Below are 25,695 nucleotides of genomic sequence, written 5' to 3' on the forward strand. Positions count from 1 at the left end.
TGATTGAGCAGTCTTTTGTGAGCAAACTCCAGCAACATTCTTTTTAGAAGATTGTTTGTGGAGTAATATTCTTCACAAGAACCACAAATTGACGACACTAACTCTCCGACAACACTTTTGCACTGAAAACGCGAACAGACAACAGGAACACTTGCAACAGTAACGCTGACAACACTGTCAGACTGACAACGATAACACTAACAACGTTGATAACGCCAACACTGATAACATCAACACACTGGCAACAACATTAAAACATGCAACACTATCACACTTACAACACTAACACACTGACAACACTAACACACAGACAACGCTAACACTCACAATGCTAATACTGACGTCACTACCACAGCCACAACATCGTGATAACAATAAATACGGATATCAATAATACAACGAAATTCATCAGCAGTGACATGGGCAAATATTCAAGGATATTTACGTATAAATATACTGTGTGGTGTACTTGTAAGATCTTTGAGATGTGACCTGCAAGATTAGGGCAGAAAAGAGGGATAACAAAAGACTTGTCCATGTCCATACAGAGGTGCCTGCTACATCTTCACAGGACGTGGAAGGTACACAGGAGGAACCTACAGTGTGCATAACGGATTTGCATCACCGTCTTGAGGATGTCGAAAGAGAAAAGGATGCTTTGTTTGCTGAAAAAAAAATATGAGGAAAAAAGAAGACTGTAATGCACAGTGAATTACAGATTACATTTGCAAAGATTACTATTGTTGCAAATGATGTCCTGACCATTTTTCTTCCTCTCAAATGGAATTCATTTTAATTGAAGCGATAGTGTTTTGCCTGCCTCTGTGTGTGTGTGTGTGTGTGTGTGTGTGTGTGTGTGTGTGTGTGTGTGTGTGTGTGTGTGTGTGTGTGTGTGTGTGTGTGTTCCCATTTTATCTCATGAACAGCTTGAGTTATCAACATGAAATCTTCAGGGTATCAAAATATGACCAAAATCATGGACAAGTTCAAAAATGTGCACTCGGGATCAAGGTCAAGGGCACTAAAATGGTTGCCAAAAGTCAATTAGTTTTTACCGCCCACCTTTACACCATTATATCTTATTAACGGCTTCAGCTATCAACATGAAACCTTCAGGGTATCAAGATATGTCCAAAATCTTGGACTTGGCCAACAGTGTAATCTGGCTGACGATTAGCATTCGGGTCCCGAATGCTTTTCTTTCATTTTATATCCATTACTTTCGACTCTAAGGCGCTGGACATTCAAGAATAATGTTGTGGCGGGGATCCCACACACTGTATTAGAGTTGATGCACTTTACGACAGAAGATATGTGTGATCGTGATCATGTGTGCATTATATTTTGTTTTATTTATTTATCTGACAACTTTTTAATCATGAATGCAGCATTGCACATAAATGCATAAATGGTCATACGATAAAGGGAACTCACACCATCTGTGAATAAAAAGCCAAAGCTCAATGCACAATGGTTAGAGGCTAATATTCCCATGGAGGCAGATTGTCTTTTATGATTATGACTGCAACCTGACCACAGAAATTGTTTGAATTGGTAAAGACGAGTCTCTCGGTTATCTTCATGTGGGCGTGGTCTGAAACATTAGTCCAACTTGTGTGAAACTGTGGAATAGTTTAGGGGTAAACACAGAAAACAGTTTCACAAACCCGGGGACTCCTGACATAGAAGTGTACACATCTTTTCATGGACCCCATTTCTTCACGCTGATCTGGAATAATTTCGTTGACTTAGGTTCAGAATGCAAAATGGAAGTTTTATTGTCAGCGACATTGTTCAGGAAATCTTCACACAAAGCATCAGTAATCTTAAAGTAACTCGCCGCCTGTCAGCAAACATGTGTTAATAGTGGCAAATGGTCGAAAGTTAAGCTAGCACTGCAAGTGCTCTCACAAACTACCTCAAACAGTCTCTCAGATACTTTAGCCATTTTCTAGAAAATAGTGGCTGGGAGGGACGCTAGAAATTTCAATGAACTAGTACACAGGAGGCTTGACTTGATGAATTCGAGAATACCATATGATGCCAAAACGTCAAATGATGACTGTGGACTCCATTTAGAACAACAACATCAAGTGCTACTGGTCATGATCAATACTGCAACAACGATGAGCGTGTGCAGCAGAAGAAAATGTACCAGTTTCAAAAAGGTTCAAGTGTTTCATCCAGCGCTTTGCCAAATTTTTCTCCTCGTTTCCATGAAAAGTTCAGACTGTCATATACATGAACATACAGGCTGAATCAAGGTGGCCTGGAGCATACATTTGCCTGTGTAAGGGAAGTAAGACCTTCTTACGACCATCCATCCCCAGTTGCATTCAAACACAGAATAAAGGCGCATCTTGTAGGTCAAAATAAATACTCTAGTGGAAAGCAAATTCAAATTAGATAGCGACAATAGAGGCTTGTGTATAAGAAGCATCGTAAAAGAGAATGAAAATGGACTTCAGCCAGATCTCAACCGGTTTGCAGTGATGTTCTTAGCACTTACAATCAAAGGCCATCATCTGAAGCTGAAGGAAACATCAATGCAGTGCACCCTGATCGCTTGCATTATGACTTGGAAAGTGCTAGAGAAACAATGACTATAATATGTTGGTGGGCATATTTTTAAAAAAAATTCCTGGAAACCAGTTTCTTGGATCCAGAGTTGAAGCTGGAGATAACACATGGACTGAAACAGTATGCAGGAAGAGGGAAGCACTGATAAAGCTAATTGCTGAGTTTCATGAAAAGATAAAATTGATGAAGAAAATATTCCAGTGTGATTCTGAGGACAAAACTTTGAAGGCTGGGAAAGGGCTGCCAAAATTACTCGTGACAGATTAGCAATGTATGTCTCTGCCACTGGATGTAATAAACATTTTTATTCGCTGCTTTTTTTTTCATGTGAGAAAGAAGGAACCAAAGGCCACGAGCCCGCAATAACTGTTTCCTCCAAGGAAAAACAAAATACAAGAGAGAGCCAAATTCAAGATCCGATCATTTCGAGATGCCTGGAAACACTGAATTTGAAAGACTGGAGATCATAGGAAGCAGGAAATACGGAGGGAGACAGTTCCAGAGTTGACCTGTTGCATAAATGAAGGACTGGGAGTAACGGTTAACTCTTGCACTAGAGAGTTGGACAGAAAAGGGATGAGAGTTTGCTGCTAGACGGCGCTACGCGCCCGTCGTAGTGGTGGAGGAATACAAGCAGACAGTTCAGAGGAACAGTGACCATTGAAGTAGTGATAGAAAAGAGATAAAGATGCAACAGTGCGGCAAAGAGACAGAAGTTGAAGGGAGTCAGTAAAAGGAGGAGAGTTAATGAGACGAAAAACCTTTGACTCTACCCTGTTGAGAAGAGCTGTATGTGGGGAACCTCCCCACACATGGGAGTTGCACTCCACACAGGGGAGGATAAAACCTGTGTATACAGTAGAGTCAACAATTGTACATGGGTAAAGAAGGAATGGAGTCGGCTTAGCACACATAATCTCTTGGAAGCAGATTTTACAAGAGATGTAATATGATCTTTCCAAGACGAGTTCCAAGTAAGTGAAACCCCAAGCATGTTCAAGGATGATGCAGGATTAAGCTGAATATTATTTAACATTTGTGGGTACACCTGTGGAAGATTTTGTCTGGTTGATAGGTGTAAAAACTGAGTCTTTGATGCATTAAAAAGAACCAGATTATTTTTACCCCAGTCAGAGATATGAACCAAGTCAGACATTAGGTGTGCCATAGCCTCATCCCTCGTTTGTTGAAGTAACTGCTGAGATGGGCGTTGCGGGAAGCAATTGGAAAGGTGAAGGGTGGAGTCATCAGCGTATGAGTGGATAGGGTTAGATGTACAGCTTAGAAGGTCATTGATGAATAAAAGGAAGAGAGTTGGTGATAGGACAGAGCCCTGAGGAACACCACTGTTGATAGATCTAAGAGAAGAACGTTGGCCGTCTACAACAGCAGCTATAGAACGACCAGAAAGGAAGCTTGAGATAAAGGCACAGATAGAAGGATAGAAACCGTAAGAGGACAGTTTGGATATTTATGCCAGACTCGATCGAAAGCCTTTGAGATATCAAGTGCAATGGCAATGCTTTCGCCAAAGTCCCAAAAGGAGGATGACCAGGAGTCTGAAAGGTAGGTGATAAAATCGCCAGTGGAGCATCCCTGACGGAACCCATACTGACGATCAGAAAGAAGGTTGTGATAGGAAAGATGCTTTAATTTTTTTCTCTAAAGAATTGACTCAAAAACTTTTGAGATATAGGATGTTAAAGCAATTGGACGATAGAGGGTTGGGAATGGTCACTCTTCTTTGGGACTGGCTGAATGAGAGCAAACTTCCAGCAAGAAGGAAAGGTGCAAGTTGATAGACAAAGGCAAAAGTGTTTGCCTAGGCAGGGTGTCAGCAAAGAAACAGATTTCTTGAGAACAACAGGAGGGGCTCCGTCAGGCCATGTGCCTTGTTAGTATTGAGGCCTGTGATGGCAGAAAATACATCAGCTGAAGAAATTTTAATGTTAGCCATGAGGAAGTCAGAGGGGGGAAGTGATGGAGGAGCAGCACCGGAATCCTCTAAGGTGGAATTGGAGGAGAAAGTCTGAGTGAAGAGATCTGCTTTATCAGTAGAAGAAATAGCTACAGGGCCATCAGAGTAGAAAAGAGGAGGGAAGGATGATGAGGTAAAGTTGTAAGAAAGGTTTTTGCTAAGGTGCCACAAGGAGCAGGAAAAATTCGAGTTGGATGATGAGGTAAAGTTATAAGAAAGGTTTTTGCCAAGGTGCCAGAAGGAGCAGGAAAAATTCGAGTTGGAGAGTTGAGAGCATTTAGTACGGATGAAATTATTTTTAGCAGAGCAAAGAACAGACTTAGCATGATTCCGGGCAGAAACGTATAAAAGATGTGATTCAGAGGTGGGTTGGCTCCAGTCCCTTTTATTGGCCCTCTCCTTGTTGCGGACAGCATTAGAACAAGTGTGATTAAACCAAGGCTTTCTTGCATTAGTCAAAGGATATGAGAAAGGAATGTATGCTCCCATGCCCTAGAGAATAACCTCCGTAATGCACAAGGCACACTCAGATGGCTCCCGTCCATGGAAGCAATAATCATTCCAGGCAAAATCAAAGAAGTACTGCCTGAGGACCTCCCAATCCACAGCTCCAAAGTGCCACAGATGACGTTTCTTTGGAGGGTCCACAGGCTGTACCGGTGCAATGGGACAGGTTAAGGTGATAAGGTTGTGATCGGAGGAGCCCAACAGAGAGAAAAGATTAACAGTGTAAGCAGAAGGATTAGTTGTAAGGAAGAGGTCAAGTATGTTGGAGCTCTCTCCAAGGCGGTCAGGGATACGAGTACAGTGCTGTACAAGTTGCTCAAGGTCATTAAGGATGGAAAAGGTGTAGGCTTGTTCACCAGGTGGATCAGTGAAAGGAAAGGAGAGCCAAAGTTGGTGGTGAACATTGAAATCTCCTAGAATGGAGATTTCAGAGAAAGGAAGAAAGGGTAGAATGTGTTCCATCGTGGAAGTAAGATAGTCGAAGAATTTTTGATAGTCAGTAGAATTAGGGGATGAGCAAACAGCGTAGATATATTTAGTCAGAGAATGACAGGAAAGTCAAAGCCAGAGTGTACAGAATTCAGAAGAGTCGAGTTCAGGAACATGAGAGCAAGATAAAGGCGTTGCATATACATACACAACAGCCACCTTTGGCTTTGAAATGAGTATAGAGAAAGTAGGAGGATACAGAAAAGGGTTTGCTGTCAGTTGCCTCAGAGAGCTGAGTTTCAGTTAAGAAAAGCAGGTGAGGTTTAGGGGAGGTGAGGTGGTGCTCAACAGAACGAAATATTTTAGGATGCAAATTCTTAACAGAAATATCAGTTCCGGAGTGAAGAGTATAAATTTTCTAAACTGTTAAAGTAAATGTCTAGAGTAGTGAGATGGAGTTAATAATAACTTGCACAGAATTTCCCATCATGAATTTTTAGTTGTTTCTTTAAGCACAATGAATCAAATCCGTATGAGTAAATACGGGATCACTGGGAGATCAGTCATCCCACATATAATTGGAGTGACTTATATTCATGTTGGTAAGACTGGAGTGATTAATCTTAAGGTGGGCGACTCTGGGGTTGTTGATCTTCAGGTGGGTTAGGCTTGATTATTCGCCTTTTTTAAAGCCTCGGCCAAAGTCGAGTGGTTACATTATTTGGATACTTTTCACTTGACAAAGCAAAAGACTCAGACATTAGATTGCTATGAACAACATCACATTTTCCATAGACTAGACATTTCAAAATATTTACTTTAGGAATTTAATCAATATTATTGCTAAGTCAAAATGTCATATGCTGCTTTTATCAGTTTTAGTGCTAAGACTACCTATGAGATAGAATAATGAAGATATGAAATTAACCCACGGCGTCCCGTCGACGTACTTCCACATCCTCACGTTATGTCACAGCCAATCCCGTCGACGTACTTCAACGTCCTGCAATTGCAAGGTTCATAATTTCCACAATTTTCAAAATTCTCGCGAGATTTTCGATTCGCCCACGTACCCAAGCCTCCCCTACCTGCCGCCAGGCGGGCAGCGTCCTAGACCCCGCATGACCCGCGCTCGCCCTTGTCTCGGTCACTCACCTGCTAGCAGTGACCCAGGTCAGACATGGCGCGGAAAGTTCTCTCAGACGAGGAAATTGCATCCGCCCTGGAAGCCTTCACTGGAGATAGTGATTCTCCACTCGATGATGATGTGGTAGATCGCGATTACATCCAGCCAGAGGAAGAAATAAGTAGCAGTGATGAGGAGGTCCCTTCGCCCCAAAAAACGCGGTATGTGACATACCGTAAGGCAAGGGAAGGCCAGCCTGCTCCCCAACCATGTGCACGGCTATCTCTCCATCCCGAATCTGATGAGGACGAGGATGAGGACAATGAGGATGACGGCGGCTTAGGATGTGATATCGCCGCGTGGTTGGGAAAAGAAAAAATATCACCACGAAGATCAGAAGGTGGGGTGAGAAGACATAAGGTATGGTGAAAGTCTTTTGTCTGGGGAAGTGGAAAGTGGTGTGGTGGGATTGCTGGGTGAAAGGGAAAGTGTTGTGGTGGCAGCGCGGGGTGAAAGTGAGAGTGGTGTGGGGGTAGTGCGGGGTGAAGGGGCAAGTGGTGTGAGGGAGGCAGCACGAGCACGTGGTGCACGTAGGCCTAGGGGAGAGGAGGTGGAGCCACTCCCCAGCACTTCTTTCGCCCCAGAATATTCCCAGACTTCCTCCCCACAGCCCCAGGATGTGGGGAAAGGAAAGAAAGGGAAGGGAAAGGGTAAAGGAAAAGGGAGAGGGAAGAGAAGTGTGAGTGATGAGAGGCGCTGCTCTCCACCTCCCCAACCTCCCCCACCACCCTCACCTCCCCATCCTGACGAAGGGGACGATGGGGACGTGGCTGGAGACGGTGGTGTCACGTGGAACTGGGAAGATGGGAGTAATTTTACTCCCATCATTCACCCTTTCACTGAGGAGTGGCGGTCTGGTTGCACGGCTCCAGGTGTGCATGCAGGTTCGTCTAGGGTGGATTTTTTCCACTTGTTCTTTGGTGAGGCGTTTGTGGGGCACATAGTTGAACAGACTAATATCATTTCACGATCACAGCGCTGTGAAAGTGAACGTTTCGGAACCACGAGCAGGCATTCCCAACAATATGACTATCCCGTTACAATTTCAGAGATGTTCCTATTTTTGGCCCTGGTTCTCTTGATGGGTGTGGTAAGGAAAAACCAAATTCCTGCCTACTGGACAACTGACCCAATCATCCTCACACCTTTCTTTGGAAAGGTGATGAGTCGTAACCGATTTCAGTATATTCTCGGCCACCTCCACTTTTTTGATGCAGAAGATCCAGCCAATGCAAATAACACCGATAAAATGAGGAGAATTAGGCTGGTATTTGATCATTTACAGGAAATGTTCCGCTCCTCATTTTATCCCTACAGAGACCTCGTCATAGACGAGAGTCTTGTGTTGTGGAGAGGCAATATTTCCTTTAGGCAGTACATACCCAGCAAGAGACACCGTTTCGGGTTCAAGATCTTTGTTATGTGTGACTGTAAGACTGGTTATGTGCAAGACATAGTCTTGTACACGGGCGCACAGACAGATATAACAGAAGATCGGAGTATAGGACTCTCTGGGGCCGTGGTGAAGACAATGATAGAAGAGTACCTTCATCGTGGTCATGTGTTGTACCTGGACAACTGGTACACTAGCCCTCTTCTCGCTAGGTTCCTCCACCAACACGACACCGGAGTCTGTGGTACAGTCAAGAGAAACCGTCGCCATATGGTCAAGATAGGGAGGAAACTTGACAAGAACGAGGTGGTTTTCTTCCAGGCCAATAACATCCTTGCCACCCTGTGGAACCACAACAGGGAAGTTTGCCTCCTATCAACTGTTCACAGCCCCCTGATGCACCGCACAGACTCCGCGGATCACCGTAGCGAGAGGAGGCGCAACGTATAGAAACCCGATTCTGTACTGAACTATAATCTGAACATGAGGCAAGTTGATCAGTCAGACTCGATGATTTCAAGTGCTGACTGTGCCAAGACCACGATGAAGTGGTACAAGAAACTCTTTTTCCACTTGCTCGACATCACGGTCCTGAACGCCCACTACCTGCACGCAATGACCACCGGAGTATCCGAGACTTTGAGGGGTTTGTGAGGGAGCTGGCACATGAAATAATCGCCAAGCATGCCCAGGACAGACCCACACACCGCACCCGCACCCCCATGGCTGCCCAGACTCCCCTACGTCTTGCAGGACGCCACTATCCCAGCGCAATCCCTTCCGACCCAAACCGTCAGAACCCCAGCGTCGCTGCCATGTATGTAAGCACTCGACAGTCAGACCATCCACTCAGAGAAAAGACACAAGGTACGAGTGTGTCGAGTGCAATGTTGCGTTGTGCCTTCAGCCTTGTTTCAAAGAGTATCATAATTTCCTACACTACTGAAACTGTGTGGGAAGGCGAAATGACGCTCATTATAATTGTAAGGCCAGTCAGTAGGTGCTAAGTCAAATATAAAGTTGAAACGGGTGTTATGTTTTCAGGAAAGTAATGTATAAGTTGAGAATTAGTGTAAGTTGAAAGAACTGATATCAAAACTACACCCACTGTGTAAATCTGCGAAAATATGACGCTCAGTATAACACTCTGGTCAGTAAATATGTGATAGCAAGGAAATAAAGTGGAAACGGGTGTAATGTTAGCATGAATAAAACATATAAGTTGAACAATAGTGTAAGTTGTAATAATTGATGTCACGAGTACACCCACATTCTGGTCAGTAAGTATGTGATAGGAATTATATAAAGTGGAATTTGTTGTAATGTTAGTAGTAAGGTATTTTATAAGTTGAATACTAGTGTAAGATGAAACAAATGATATCGCGATAACACTCCCTGTGTAAGTACGCGCTAATATGACGCTCAGTTCCATCGTAAGTTCTGAAATTATGTGATATCAATTATATCAAGTGTAAACATGTGCAATGTTAGTGGAGAATTATTATATAAGTACAAAAATAGGTTGTAAGTTGAAATAGTTGTCATAGCGACTTCACCGTGTGTGTTATTATGCGCTATTATTACGCTATATATTTATGTAAGGCCTGAAATTATCTCAAAACAGTTCTATAAAGTTGAAAAGTGTATAATAATATTAGAAAAGTATTATGTAAGTAGAAAAAGCACAATACGAGTTGAAACAACAGTCACAGCGAGTTCACTCACTACGTAAATAAGCGCTAACATTACGCTAAATGTTATCAAAAGGCCTGTGAATACGTAAAAACAGTTCAATAAAATGTAAAATGGTATGATGTTATTGTAGAAGTATTATGTAAGTAAAAATGATATGTATCATGATTTTCGAATGTTAGCGATTCATCGTGACCAAGTTGCCCGATTTTGCTCGTTTCGCACGATGGTACAATGCTTATTTTTGCTCTATTTTTGTATAAAATCCAATATACTCTTTTATCACATGTTTTTATGTTTGTAATAAATACATATCTACTTACTTTCATTGGTTTCCCAGACTTATAATACCATAGAAAACGTTAGAGGCTCAGACCGCCTACAGAGGACACGGGGCCAGGTGGGACCAAGGCATACCTGTTTAGGGTAATTATGGACCCCGGGGAACAATTTCTTTGTCACTGACCATTGTTTCTGACCAAAAGCGAAAGTTTTAGCAAAAAAAAAAGGGTCGAAAAATGGTCGGGATTGGGGGGTACCAGTGGTCAAAAAGTGGTCGGGACGGGGCGGGTTAACAATGCGTTCGATATATGTTTGCAAGCATCACTGTACAGGACTGGACGAAATAATGTCATTAACACGGTATTGCACGTAGACAGAGGAGGCAATAAGCTTAGGAAGGCAGTAAGTCTTCCATAGATTTTGAAAAAATGCTCATCAGATTCTTGTCATGAAGTTCGAAAAAATACTGAGAAAGGAGGAACGAAGGAAATAACAGGAGAATAAAATGATGGAATGGAATGAAGAAAACAGTGATGAGAAGGAAAATGTGAGTAAGCGATGATATCTGAGAGCGAAGGGAGAGTAGAAAGGGAAATGGAGGGGGGGAAAGTGTAGGGGAAAATGAGGGAGGGAGGTAGAAATTGGAGGAGGGAGAAGACGATGTCATGATGAAGCAAGAAGATACCAATGGGCAAGAAGAAATGAAAGATAGATTCGAACAAAGGGGAAAAGAGACTGTGGATGACGGAAAGAGAGTGAAAGAGGCCGGCTGATATAGCACCTTCATCCAGTTAGCTGCGTGTGGGATGATCTGCTTAACCTCTTGACCTTGACCAGTGCTACTGTTGGTAGTAGTATGTACAAGTACCTCACATAGTAAATGAGTTAAATCAACTGACTTGACTATTACTTACCTACTCCTTCACTCAGTTCTCTGTCTTGCCCTGTTCCATCTTTCAGCTCTCTTATTTCCTCATGCGCGTTCGTTTTAGTCTACATACAATATAAGCCAATGTGTTAATCAGTCATCTTCTTGTACCAAATATCTTTGCTCTGCACTAGACCTCCCAACCTCCATCATATCCACTACCTAATTCCTTCACTCTCACTGGACCAATTACCCCGCTTTCACGCACAGCGCATCAAGACACATGCTCTCCATCACTCACATCAAATACTGCACTTCGTTCTTCAGTTTCACACCCGAACTCCCTAATCCCAGATATAATTCCCCACGTCCTAACTCTTAACTTCTACACGCATCTAACACTCTCAGTCCCTTCCCCTCTCCTTTCCCCTTCACATACACAGAGTGTTACTCATATATGCGTACATCTAGGTAATACGGTGATACCGGTACAGTACGTCCACACCCAGCAACAGACTTTAACTCCCGGATCCTTCAGCCTCATGCTCCAGCTCTCATTCGCAAAAGTACCCGCACCTACACCCACATCCAACCTTTCAAGATGCTTACTTATCCATCCAACTGGGTGTGCTGATCCCCCTCTGACTGATTCCGGTGCTGATGAACTCTGGTAATTCACACATAAGCTCGATATTATAATACCATGACGCTCGAGGTCACATGTGGTGTTGATGTTGTGTTGTGTGGTGTGATGCTGTGGAGGCTGGGAGTTTGGTGCGGTGGCGTATCACTATGGAGCTGTATGGTGTAAAGATACTGTGCTAAATGGGAGTATGGTGGGTGTGGTGGCTGTGAATTTAGCGTCTTGGTTGATAGAAATGCATTGGACTGTGATGACGTGTGCTAGCAGTATTGCACTAGTGGCTGGAAGTCTAGTGGACTGTGGTGGTGGGCCGAGTGTCGTGGCATAGAGTGGTGGCTGGAATTGTAACTGGATGTAATGTGGTGTGGTAAAGTAGTACTATGGCTCATGGTTGTAGCTGGGATTGTAAGGGATGGGGAAGTAATAACAGTGGTGGACTGGAATGTGGTAGGATTTGGTAGCAGTGTGGTGCAGAATCGTGGCTGTGTAGTGGGTCGAGAATGAGTGTGAAATAAGTGAAATGCTGATGGGAGAGTTGCGGTTGGTGTGTTGATGGCAGTGAATTTTAGTAGCATTCGGTTGCATAGGTGGAGGGTTATTGGGAGTTTATCGCTTGGAATTAAAAATATAAAGAACTTGGAAAATTTTGATACATGAGGCTTGAATACAGGGTCCTGGTAAGTGTGGTTGAGTGTGTGGAGAAATGTGTTATCATTGATGAAGTGAGGTGCAATCACTGAATAATAATAATAATAAAATAGGCTATGTAATGTATGATGTTTGGTGAAGAGAAGAGTAGAAAAACGAAAGAAGGCAGTCACAATGAAAAATCTAATAATGTGAAATGTGGACGAGAAATGAAGGAAAAAATAAAAGTGAGTGCATGATGAATGAAAATATTAGATGAAAATGGCTGAGAATAGTGAGGGTAAGCATGCTGAAGTGTAGTAAGGCGAGGTATCGTGGAGTGAGGAAAAGCAAACTGAGGCATGGAGTATTAAAATTGACCGAAACAAGTTAGAGGACCATAGGAATAAATTACGGAATTCAATACATAAAGAAAGAAATATACTGTATAGCGGTACCAAAGACGGTAAGTGAAACAGATCAATTGTAAGAGATATCCGAGGAAATATGTTGAACAATGATGGCGATTTACAAGAAAATATAATATTTATAAAGTAAGTGAATATGAGGAAAATCTGGCAAGATCTATCCCAGTGTTGAATGTTTGGGAGAAACTAGTTAGTCGATAAGATTATTTGAACTGGAACAGCATCCCTGAAGATGTTATTTCGTTTGTATACTTTTGCGTCTGTTCTCAGTTAGTTTTGTATTTATCCTTTGTCTTCTCAAATGCGTTCTTGTAACTGCCAAAGAAATGTTGAATAAACAGGGTCAAGCAGAGGACAGTAAGTGCAGAAGAATGGAAGGTATATGAATGAGAGGTGAGGGAGTGGTGAGTGCCCGATGGATGAGGGAGGAGGTGAGGGAGGGGTGAGTGGGTGAAAAAAGAATTTCTAGTTGTGAGAGCAGTGATGGGATGAGGAAGGGGTCAGGGTCTGAGGAATTGAAAAGTTCTGGGAACACATCCGATATGTAAATGAGGTTTAGAGAATGAATGTGTGTGTGTGTGTGTGTGTGTGTGTGTGTGTGTGTGTGTGAGAGAGAGAGAGAGAGAGAGAGAGAGAGAGAGAGAGAGAGAGAGAGAGACTAAGATAATCGAATGAACAGGAATATGAAAGAGATAGAAATATATTGGACATGGAAGGGAATGTAATATTTTGTAATAGAATAGAAGTAAAAGTTAGGAAAGAAAGTTTTGCGCGCGCGCGTGTGCGTGTGTGTGTGGGGGGGTGGGGAGCGCGCGAAGGCTGAAGCTTTTTTTTTTTTTAATGAGGAATATGATGGGGGAAAAGGAATGCAAGGAAGAAGGAAAAATAATATTGAAAAAAAGGAAGTGGGAAGTAGGGAAGAGGAGAATGTAACTAAGGATACATGTAAGAAAAATCAAAAGCGAAGTGATATTAATACAGAAAGAATCAAAGTTAGGATTTAGCCCATAATATTTGGAAAGGAAATAGAGGGTCATCAAACAGACAGGGAGAACAAACATTTTTGCTATCATTTAGAATGTTGTTGTTGCTCAGCTCCAGTCTGTCTTGCAGAGCACACCCGTCATCCTTCAGGTAAGCAACTGTCTTTGTAGGCCGTGCTATGGGTATAGGACGGTGAAGAAATCCGATGCCCCTTTGTGGTAAACAGCACCTCACCATGGTCAGACCAGTGTTCATCCCAAGGTAAAGTGTTGGGAAAAATAAAGTGTGGCTCCCGGGTGAACCTTACAGTTGCTCCATCCAGGATGCACTGAGCCACCACTTTCGTCTTTGCGTCAGGAACATCAGAGAAGGTAAAATGGAAAAAAAATGGAAACAGGTTGTTGAGAAAAATATGCATAAAACACGCAATTTCAATAGAAAAATAAAGAGGCTCTTGATATTTTACGAAAATATTTATTATCCATCAGAGGAAGTACACTTATAAAAAAAAATCTACAACGGACTTGTGACCCTACACGTGAGTAACCATATCTAATCGGCTCCGAAGATAGGCGATTTTAGCACTCTCAGTTGTAAGTCCTTTGTTTGTAACTGCAAACTGGACATCACTAATGAAATCATCCATGCTAACTGAGGGACTGATTCCAGTGAATTTCGGACCCAATGCATCTTCAAAAATAAATGTTTGGGGGACAGGAGAGGTTGCCATATTTAACCCGAGGCTTCCCGTCGACTTATGGGTACATCGCGACGTTTTGTCACAGCTAGTCCTGTCTACGTACCAGTATGTCGCGCAAATGCAAGGTTCATATTTTGCAAAATTTTCAATTTTCGTGCGTGATTTTTGGTACATATACACAGGACACCTTCCTCTACAAGATGCCAGGCAGGGACAATGCCTTACCCAGCATGACCTCCCCCCCCCCCGCTTGCCATTGTCTCGGCAATTCACCTATTATCAGTGACTGGCCAATTAAGACATTCAGGGCCAGAGTGATTCCCCAATCGATGACAATGTGGAGGACAAAGTTTATGTAGCATTAGAGGAAGAAACAGTCAGAAATGATCATCAGGTAACGTCTCCAAAAAAGGTCAGATATGTTGATGTGTTAGTGAGTGAAACAATGCTCATATTGCCTATATTACTGTGTGAAAACCAATATACTCTCGTACTACATATAAATTCGTACCAAATAAATAAATAAATACCGTTTATGAGTGGTGTGGAATAGTTACCCTCCCATAGAACTCGTTTTCTTTGGAGCCAGCCTAATAGAAAACCCAGTAAGGTAATGAGTACTGCTAGTTGTATCGAGTATTTTAAACCTCAGGTGAGCGATTTCTCTATGAATTTTCGATGTTTCTCACCAAAAGCGTAGGTTTGAGCCAAAAAAAAAAAAAAATCCAAAATTGGATGGGATTGGGGGGAGTCAGTGGTGGAAAATCGGTTGGACGTGGCGGGTTAAAAGTAAAAGTAGAAGCTGACTGAGAAACTTCTGATGAATTGGGGTTATGATACCCCGCTGATTGAACTGTTTCTCGTGAATAGTTCTCTCTGTTTCTCAAACAAGTAGGGCTGTTGTGTAAGGTGGTAGATTTTTTTTTATCTTCTCCAGAAGTATGTTTATCATCTTCAGATAAATTACGTTTCTTAAAGTTAGGAAATGTCATTAAAAATGAATTGGTGGGAAAAAAGTACAAGGGGAAATATTCAATGAGAGAATGAAAGTGGAGATTTTAAAAACTAAAATAAACTATTATGTACAGTAACAGTTAACGAGAGATGGTGTGGTATATATATATATATATATATATATATATATATATATATATATATATATATATATATATATATATATATATACAAATGAAGTGTTCATATGGATGAAAAGAGTAAAAAAAAAAAAATTAGAGTATGAACATTAATCTGGGGTAGTTGTTTTTATTACAGTAATTTAGTCTTGTAAGAGAAGAAAGAAAAAATAATGTATTATGAATATTAATCCTGCGATAATAGATGGAAGTTTTATACTGAATGGCTCAAAATCCCACCTATTTAAATAACGTATGTTGCAGGGGATGGTGTGAGGTGCTAATGATAGCTGATGGGGATGAAGAGGGCACGTTACAGGTCACCGGGGTTTGACAGTCAGCAGGAATGTTGGCCAGGACGATTTGATGACAGGCAGCTTGTGGTAGACAGCAGTGGCGGCGGCGGCAGACAGTTTCTGCGGCAGGCAGTTTCATTGATGACCTTGGCAGCAGATAGACTCATTGACAAGCTGATCTGGATGACAGGGAAACCCAGTTGGCGACAGATAAGGACTGATGGATTGTGGCAGGCAGCAGGGCGGCGGCGTCAGACTGTTTTAGTGGCAGGCAGTCTCACTGACGGGCTTGATAGCAGACACACTCATTGACAGGTTGATTTGGATGACGGGCAGCCCCAATGATGTCAGGTTTGGATGGCGACAGATGGCAGACAGTCAGTATACAGGCTACTGGACTTGACAGGAGACAGACTTGAAAATATGTGCGTTCTTGACCTCGCTGCCACCAAAATGTGAGATATAGGCCTGTAGTGTTATTATCAGGATTTCAGGTGATCTCTTAAAAACTCCACATTCCCACCGTGTGGTTTACTGAAGAACTTAAGGTGTTATGCCTACTGAGTGTAGTTGCTTTCTGACATCCCATACAGTCTTTTAGGGCATAGGTAGAGAGTTTCCATTGTGTGTGCTCAGTGTTACCCCTGGGATGTTGACATAACGTTCTGCTGTTCTCAGTTCTGGCTCACAGAAGGGTCTGCGTGAAACATCCGGCTGCTTACTCTTACATGATAAGTTTGACTAACTTTAGAACACATTGTGACTTTCTTCAGACTATTTTGAGTCTCACTTCAGGCCATTATCAGAAGTGTCACTTTGAGACACTTCAGACCACTGTGAGGCTTACTTCAGATCACTGAGACACTTCAGGCATCTTAGAGACACTCCAGACTACTTTGAGGTTTACTACATTCCACTTTGGATTTATTTCAGGATACTTTTAGACACTTCAGGCCACTCAGACTCACATCAGAATACTTTGAGGCACACTTCTGGCTTCGTTGAACCAAACTTCAGGAAAATTTCGAACTCACCTCAGACCACGTTTGAGACTCACTTAAGACCACTTTGATACTCATTTCAGGCCTTTCGGCAACTTTGAGACTCAATGCAGGCCACTTAGTGAATCGCTTCAGGTAACTTTGAGACATTTTAGGTGACTTTAGGACTCGCTTCAGACAAGAATCAGACTAACTTTAGGCCGGCTGAATCACAAAAAGTTGTTAGGCCTCATCAGGCAACTTTGTGTATTGTCCAGAGGAGGGAAGGGAAAGAATGCATGAAGGAATGTTGGCAGGAAGGAGAGAAGGAATGTAGCCTCTCATGATGGAACAGCACTTGTCTTTATGAAGGATAACTGAGGACATGTCGTGTTGAAGTGGCAACTTGGACTAAGACATTTTCGACCCACTCTAGGACCAGTTCAAGCTGACCTGAAATTAAGTGTGAGAACATGAAGAGAGTAAACAGGTTTGGAGCGGTTCTTTGAAATGTAAATGATCGATGAATACATATGAATGCCTACTGAGGATTGGATAATGAATTTGTGAATATTACTTTTTAGATAAATGATTAACCTGCTGCGTGCCAACAGGTTTTTGACTATCGCTGAGCAGTAGTGCCGGCCAATTTTCGATCTTATTTTGGGGGGCTAGATAGGTTAGAAATGATGAGAAAACATGGAGAATAACTACAAAAGTACTCACAGAAGTCATTTAGGTCGATTTTGAGGTCGATTCTCCCTGAGCAGGTGGCTAAAAACTTTGGAGTAAATCCCGTAGACTTCACTGTCCACTGCTGCCACAGAGCATGAGGAGACAGAAGCTCTGCATGTTCTTCATGGGTAACTATGCTATTCGAGCCAAGGACTCTCTTGTTGGGTATACAGATGATATATGAAGTGTCCCCAAGCATAGTTATGTACGTTGGCACATTATGACAAGCGAGTGAATTGGATTGCCCATATAATGTTCATAAGTTTTTATTCTACGTACCTGAGGTAGAAAGTCTGTGCCCACACGTATTGTACTGTACATTATAATTGTTTTCCACATAACATAAAATTCTTTTCATAGTCTGTGCAATCTTGATGTGTTTTCTCTCTCACACCCAACTCACTACCATTCTCTTTTATCGCACTGCGAGATATTCGCGCCATGTTCTTTCTCTCAGTATATTTTCTTGTGCACACACACACACACACACACACACACACACACACACACACACATACATACGTAACGTATTTGACTTCACTTACTATTATAAAACAATTAATACTAGTTTCTTATCATATTATACTTATGAGATAATTATCATTACATATTATTTACAGTTATATACATTTCACTTGTGTCTTTTATCACACACATCATGTAGTTCAGAGGTGGAGTAAAGTGTGGTATTCTTTGAAGCAGGGTGTGAGGCACAGCCCCACATCACATTCCACAGTCTGGTATCATGTGTCCTTTCGCTGGGTTCTTGGCCGTAGTGTGCTGTGATAGCACACGTGACACCTGCGTTGGAGATTTCTCTCTGCACCTGGCACCGTAACTAACTCTGGGAAATGACGTTCGGTGAGGCAAAGGGGATTTTCACCAGCAGTTGAATGCTTCCTAAGGGCACGATCACAGCCATGGGTGCCAATCAGCTCCCTGCACAGCTCCCTGATGAAGTCCTCGAAAGTCTCGCTGGATCCTGTGATGCTGGCGTGGAGGAGATGAGCATTCAAAACTGTTACATCCACCAGGTGAAAGAACAGTTTCTTGTACCACTTCATTGTGGGCCTGGCACACTCAGCGCTCAACATCATTGCATCCGTCTGGTCTTCCTGACGCTTATTGATATTGTAATCATTTACAGCCTCAGGCTTCCAAATGTGCACACATTTTCACTGCGGTAATCGATGGTCTTTGTGATGTGCATCAGGGGGCAATTAACCAGTGAAAGGAGGTTTACCTCGCAGTTGTGGTGCCAGGTACTGGCGAGGATATTATTTGCCTGGAAAAACATTACCTCCCTTCTTTGCAGTTTCCTGCCCTCGTGTACCATGTGGCGCCTGTGTGTGTGTGTGTGTTTTTTTTTTTCACTACTGCAGATGCCAGTTTCTTGTTGCTGCACATACCGAGCGAGAAGTGGGCTAGTGTACCAGTTGTCCAGGTAGAGGATCTGCCCACGATGAAGATACGGCTGCATCATTGTCACAACAATTGCACCAAACAAACCGACAGTCCTATTCTCTGTAATTTATGTCTGTCACCGGCGTACAGGACTACGTCCTGCACATACCCGGTCCTGCAGTCACACATGACGATAATTTTGAACCCAAAGTGGAGGCTTTTACTTGGGATATATTGCCTGAAGGTAATGTTCCCTCTCCATAACACAAGAATTTTGTGTATGGCCAGGTCTCTGTAGGGAGAGAAAGAGGATGAGAATCATGCCCTCAGGTGATCAAACACTAAGCGAATTCGGTGCATCCTGTCAGTGTTGCCTACATTGCTGGGGTCCTCATTATCGTAAAAATGGAGCCAGTTGAGAATGTACTGGAATCTGTTTCTCCCCATAACTCTTCCAAAGAAGGGTGTTGACATTATAGTAGCCGCAGCGAGAAATGAACGCTGTGGTGGGGCAGGCGGGATGACCTGGGATTCCCCCACTGTTGCCATATCCACATGTCACCGACCATAGAGGTAGGATGTCACCGACCATCGGCCACCGCTGCAGCCCCGCTCCATGATCCTTACCCTGTGTCTCTGGCTTTCTCTTTCTCTCTCGGTTTCTATATAAACTGGTGTATTTCCGAAACTAATTATGAAATTATTATGACTTTTGTTCCACACCACCACTGAGGTAAAAATCAAGGAGAGTTTTCTGTATAAAGGTTTCCCCCCCCTTGTCTGAGGGCAGGTCAGTTCTGGCGAGTGTATAATTATAGGTCAGGCGGAGGTATCGGCAAGGCCGCACTCCCCAGCTCATATGCCACATTTAGGAGGGGGGGGAAACCTTTATACAGAAAACTCTCCTTGATTTTTACCTCAGTGGTGGTGTGGAACAAAAGTCATAATAATTTCATAATTAGTTTCGGAAATACACCAGTTTATATAGAAACCGAGAGAGAAAGAGAAAGCCAGAGACACAGGGTAAGGATCATGGAGCGGGCTGCAGCGGCAGTGATGGTCGGTGACATCCTACCTCTATGGTCGGTGACATGAGGATATGGCAACAGTGGGGGAATCCCAGGTCATCCCGCCTGCCCCACCACAGCGTTCATTTCTCACTGCGGCTACTATAGTGGGTCCACAGTCCAGTAAGAAGGTAACCGATTCTTTTTTTATCAGTTCCATCAAGAGAACTAAGGCGAAGAACAGGTACATCTTGTCAACAGATATGTAGATATCAAACAGCTGGCTATGGGGTGTGTGTGGGGCTATGCCATGGCAGAATGCTTGATATGTTTTAGAAAATATGCAGATTCTGAGAATCAACCCTCTAGTAAAAAAGTTTTTGATGAAATCCATCCTTCTAGAGGACTGGTTCAACTCGGGAACAGTACAGCCTTCCGTGTCTCCACGAGTAAATGGTTGGTGAATGGGAACAAAATGGCTCCGGTCCTCCCACTCCCACGAAACTTCATCCTCTGCTCCACCATCATCACCACCATCCCTGTCATCAGGAAGGGGAGGAAATTTGGAAGACATCTGTGGAAAATTTTCCGCCTCCTCACCTCCCTCCCGACTATCACCTTTTTCCCCCTACCTTTCCCTTTTCCTTTCCCCTTCCACTTTCCTTTCATCCCCACACTACCAATAAGGGAGGAGGAAGCACTAAAATGAGATGGGAAATTTCCATGGGGAAGGTCACGTGTGCCGGACGTCCTGGGCTAATGTAGCTGAGGCCTTTGTGAGGTCAGTGGCGGCATGTTCCTCCTCGCCCCACGTGCGTAAAACAAAGCACTACATACCTTGTATTTTTTTGCTTGAACATCCTCCCTGGCCTTTGGCCCTTTATGGGGGGATTCTACCCATTTTGGAAGACTGTAGGTAACACTAGAATCCTCCTGATATTCATCCTCACTACAGGAATCGTCATAGGATCGAGGACAGTGGGGAATGGAGGGAAAGAGTGGTGGTGGTGGGGCTGCCTGGGAGGATACCATCGTCATTTCCATACATTTAGCCTTCCTGGGGGATGGTATTTCCTCATCACTGCTAGATGCTGAGTCTGGCTGAACGTAATCCCTGTCAGCCACATGTCACCTAATGGGGAATCGCTTTCCCCATCATAAGACACTTCAAGGAGAGAGTCAGTCTTGTGCTGGGCTAGGCCGCAACTCGCCATGGTCCTCACTCACTCACTGTCAAAATCAGACTGATGTGGCAGGCTCCAACGTGAGCCCAGGTGTGGGGTGATGACTCATACCTGTTGGGCGAGGCCTAGAGAGGTGCAGGAATATCCCAGCCGATGTTGGTTGGCCTAATGTGAATTTTCAAATTTTAGCAAATATGTCAAATCTCTGATGTACATGTACTGATGTTGCTGGCACTGTCCGCCCATATAGGGACCGATGTACTATTGCAGCCAGAAGTTGTTAGCCACCCTTGTCCAGCCAACCTGTGTATATGGCAGCGTCACATTCACGAGCACACAAGTTGCCTTCGATGCATTTCTCTCGAAAAATAACCCTTCAGCTTTGGACTTGTACTAATTCATAAAGCAATTGTAATATTTACTGTGAAGGTTTGACTTTGATAACACGAATATGTCACATTCATCATTTAGTAACTATTTTTTCCCATACAATACCAGGCTAGTGACTTAAATGTTTCTTTTATTTTACTCCATGAATACCCCCTGGGGGTAGGGTTTTTTTTCAAGAATACTCTCCCAGTATCCTTGCTTGTCATATGAGGTGACTAAAAGGGTTGGCGGAGGGTTAGTGTCCCTCTCCAGGAAACAGCTATCTAAAAAGACGAACAAGAAGCCTCGGACAAGGACTGACCAGAAGTTGACGAACAAGAACCGGACAAAGGACATGGTACAGATCGCGACGTGGAATGTAAAGGGTGCAAATGATGAGGTGAAAGAGAGAGAGATTGTCCAGGTGCTTGAGGGTGCAAAAGTGGATGTATGTAGACTAACTGAAACTAAATGGTTAATGAGAGTGTGAAAGAATGGGAGTATGGATGGGGTATATGTGCAGGAGTAGGTGAGAATGAGAGGGCAAAAGAAGGAGTGTGTATTGTTGTGAGTAAAAGATGAAAGAAGAACATAAGATAGCATGGATCAGTTCGCTCAAGGATTGTGTGGGTAAGATTGAAAATTGGAATACAAATGTGGGCGATTGTGTGCGTGTATGCACCAATGCAAGATTGTGCAAGCAGAGTGAGAGAAGTGTTCTGGAAAAATGTGGAAGTGTGCATGGAAAAGTTTGGAAGGAATGAGTGTTTTTGACTGGTGATATGAATGGTAAAGTACGAAATGTGAAGGTGGATGGAATAGTTGGTGAGTGGGGTGTGCCTGCTGAGATAGCTGAGAATGGCAGTGCATTAGATGACATTTGTGCAAGGAGGGGGTTGGTGATAGCCAATACCCTCTTCAGGCACAAAATGATCCACAGGTATACGTGGCTAGTGATGAGAAGGGTGGGTGGTGAACTGAATTACAGGAAGACAATGATTGATTATGTGTGTGTGGATGAAAGGATGCGAAGATGTGTAATGGATGCAAGAGCTTGTAGAGGTTGGGGGAGTGGACTTTCTGACCACTACTTGGTAGTGGCCAGAATCAAGATCCAAGTAAGGTGGAGAAATAGAAGAAAGGAAGGACGGGAGGAAGTAGTTGCAAGGAGAGCGGAAAGGTTGCAAGAGGATGAGAAAAAGGCAGAATATAAGAGAGAAGTGGGGGAATGATTGGGTAAATATGAATTGGAGCAGATGGGGGACGTGGAAGGTGTGTGCAAGATATTCACAGAAGAAATATGTGCAACATGTGATGTGGCGTGTGTGGTAAAGAGAAAAACGGAAGAGGGTCCAAGGAACAGCATGGTGGAATGAAGAGATGAGACAGGTTGTGGCACAAAAGAAGAAAGCATACAATGAATGGATGAGTAATAGGGGCGTGGAAGAAGTTGACAGGCGGAAGAGAGAGTTATATGTAGTAAGAGAGAGTAAGAAGAGAGTGGATGAGGAATATGGAAGGAATCTGAGTGTAAAGTGGAGGGACTGTAAGAAAGTGTTCTGGAAAGAGGTGAAGAGAGTAAGACAGGGTGGGAGTGAAGTTAGTAGGGGAGTGAAAGATAAAAATGGCAAATTACTAGTGGAGAAGGGAGAAAAAGTGAGCAAATGGAGAGAACACTTTAAACAATTGTTGAACATAGAGAATGGAAGTAATGTGAGTATAAGTGGCTGGGGAATGGCTGGGAGAAGTAGGGAGGTGAGAAGACAGGAAGAAATCAGTAGGATAGAAGTTGTGAAAGCAATGAAGTCAAACTGGGGAAAGCCCCAGGAACTGATGGAGTGTGTGGTGAAATGCTGAAGCATGGGGGAGAGATAGTAGTAGAATGGATGTGGAAGATGTGCAGACTGGCCTGGGAGGAAGGTAGAGTCCCAGAGGATTGGAAGTCAGGTATAATTATTCTCTTGTACAAAGGAAAAGGGGAAAAAGAAGTGTGTGGTAATCATAGGGGCATTTGTCTTCTTAGTGTAATAGGAAAAGTGTATGGTAGGATACTTATTGACAGAGTTAGGGAAATAACAGAGGAATTAGTAAGAGAAGAACAGGGAGGCTTTAGGAAGGGAAGAGGTTGTGTAGATCAGATATTCATTCTTAGATCTTTAGTGGAAGAGTTTCTAGAGAAGGGAAAGAAGTTGTATGCGGCCTTCATGAATTTGGAGAAAGCATATGACAGGGTGGATAGACAAGGAATGTGGAAAGTATTAAGAATATACGGAGTAGATGGTAAGTTGTTGAATGCTGTGAAGAGTATGTATGATGGTGCTAAGGCTGCAGTGCGAGTGGATGGTGAACTGAGTGAATTTTTCTCTTTGAAGGTTGAGTTGAAACAGGGATGTGTTATGTCTCCATGGTTGTTCAATCTGTACATGGATGGGGTAATAAAAGAGATACAAGGTAAGGCAGTGCATGTTGCAGTGGCCCTAGTGAGAGAGGGTAGTGTTTGGAAACTCCCTGTACTGTTGTTTGCAGATGATACTGTGTTATTAAGTGAAGACAAAGGGAGCTGCAAGGCTTGGTGGATGAGTTTGGGAAAGTGTGTAAGAAACGGAAACTAAAGGTGAATGTAGGAAAGAGTAAAGTGATGGTCTTTGAGTGAGGTGAAGTCCGTGAATGTACAGTGAGGTTGGATGGTGAGGAAATGGAAAATGTGAGCATGTTTAAGTACTTGGGTAGTGTGATGAGTAAGGATGGAAGTTTGGAGGGTAAAGTCCTTGAAAGGGTACAACAAGGAAGGAAGGTTGCTGGTTCCTTGAAAGCAGTGATAAGAAACAGGGAAGTAAGCATGGAAGTGAAAAAGTTACTACGTGATAGTATTGTGATACCATCTCTAACGTATGGAAGTGAAGCTTGGATGTTGTTGGAAGGACACAAGTCAAGAATGATAGCAGTGGAGATGAATTATTTAAGAGGAGTCAGTGGAGTCACATGGAGAGACAGGGTGACAAATGAGGATATAAAGGAGCGTTGTGGTGTGGATGTGGATGTGACAGGAAGCGTTAGGAGGAACACACTGAGGTGATTTGGCCATGTGGAGAGGATGGAGGGTGAGAGACTGACAAGAAGAGTGTGTGTGAGTGAGGTGGAGGGGGGAAGAGGGAGGGGGAAGCCGAGGATAAGATGGAGGGATGGAGTGGATAGGTACATGAGAGAGGGGGGTGTGAGTTGGGAGTGGGGCAGTGAAATGGCTGGGGACAGGTCGACGAGGAGGCGATTTATTTGTGGCCACCCCGTGCGGCATTAAGGCGTCTGGCAATAGATAGATAGACAGAGTTCCTGTACCGTAGATTTGAATCCGCGAACACAAAGAGTGAACAAGTTCGAATCATTCATTTGTTACGAGAGAGAGAGAGAGAGAGAGAGAGAGAGAGAGAGAGAGAGAGAGAGAGAGAGAGCATGACATTGTATGGTGGGCGCCTGTGAATTTTGGAGAAATGAGGTGGAGGCAGACTGGCGCAGGGAAATGCAAGGGATGAGAAACCCTAGATTCCTGTGCTCCATTGAAAACAGGCCACAATGTGAGTATTTCTTCCATCAGTCACTAGAATTTACCTTGCTTTGTGATAAAGTTTTTTTTTTTTTAAGGATTGCTATCAGAGGAAAATGAATTAGGAGATAAATGCTGTTGATTCAACAATAAGTTGTGCTTAAGAAAGTAATTTACCTCTCCGTCCAGAGAGGGATGTCCAGTTAATGAGAAAAATACTCATGAGTTTGCCAAAAATATCCAGGTGCCAACCACTACAGAGAGAAAAAAAAATGCAAACATAAGGCATTTAACAGAAGTTACCCGGCCTGCCTAATAATTTGACAAAGTCAACTGGCATTACCCAAAATAAAACCCATCTTTCATTTCGTCCGACGAGACGTTATCCTGGGATAAATAAACACCTTCATCATCAGCCAAAGGAAAAATTTCCTGTTTAGCTTGAGCACGTTATTTACTTGTATCGCATAAAATCATGTGTATCTAGCCGGAATGAAGCCCATTATGTACGGCCTGGCAACCTCCCTGTAAAGAGTACTAATTTCTTCTGACAGATTGAGTTAAGCGGTGAGACTCATCTTTTGTGTAACGAAATTCACCCTCCCTCTGTGTGTGTGTGTGTGTGTGTGTGTGTGTGTGTGTGTGTGTGTGTGTGTGTGTGTGTGTTGAACTGCGAGTCATCTGACTTGTGGAGCATGGTGTGCAGGTTGGTAGGTCGGTGACTGGGTGGGTGGATTGGTTGGTGTAAG

Source organism: Coenobita brevimanus, chromosome 38 (genome assembly GCF_032717465.1).
Source record: "Coenobita brevimanus isolate Jiangsu-jjx chromosome 38, ASM3271746v2, whole genome shotgun sequence".
In the NCBI taxonomy this organism is placed as follows: domain Eukaryota; kingdom Metazoa; phylum Arthropoda; class Malacostraca; order Decapoda; family Coenobitidae; genus Coenobita; species Coenobita brevimanus.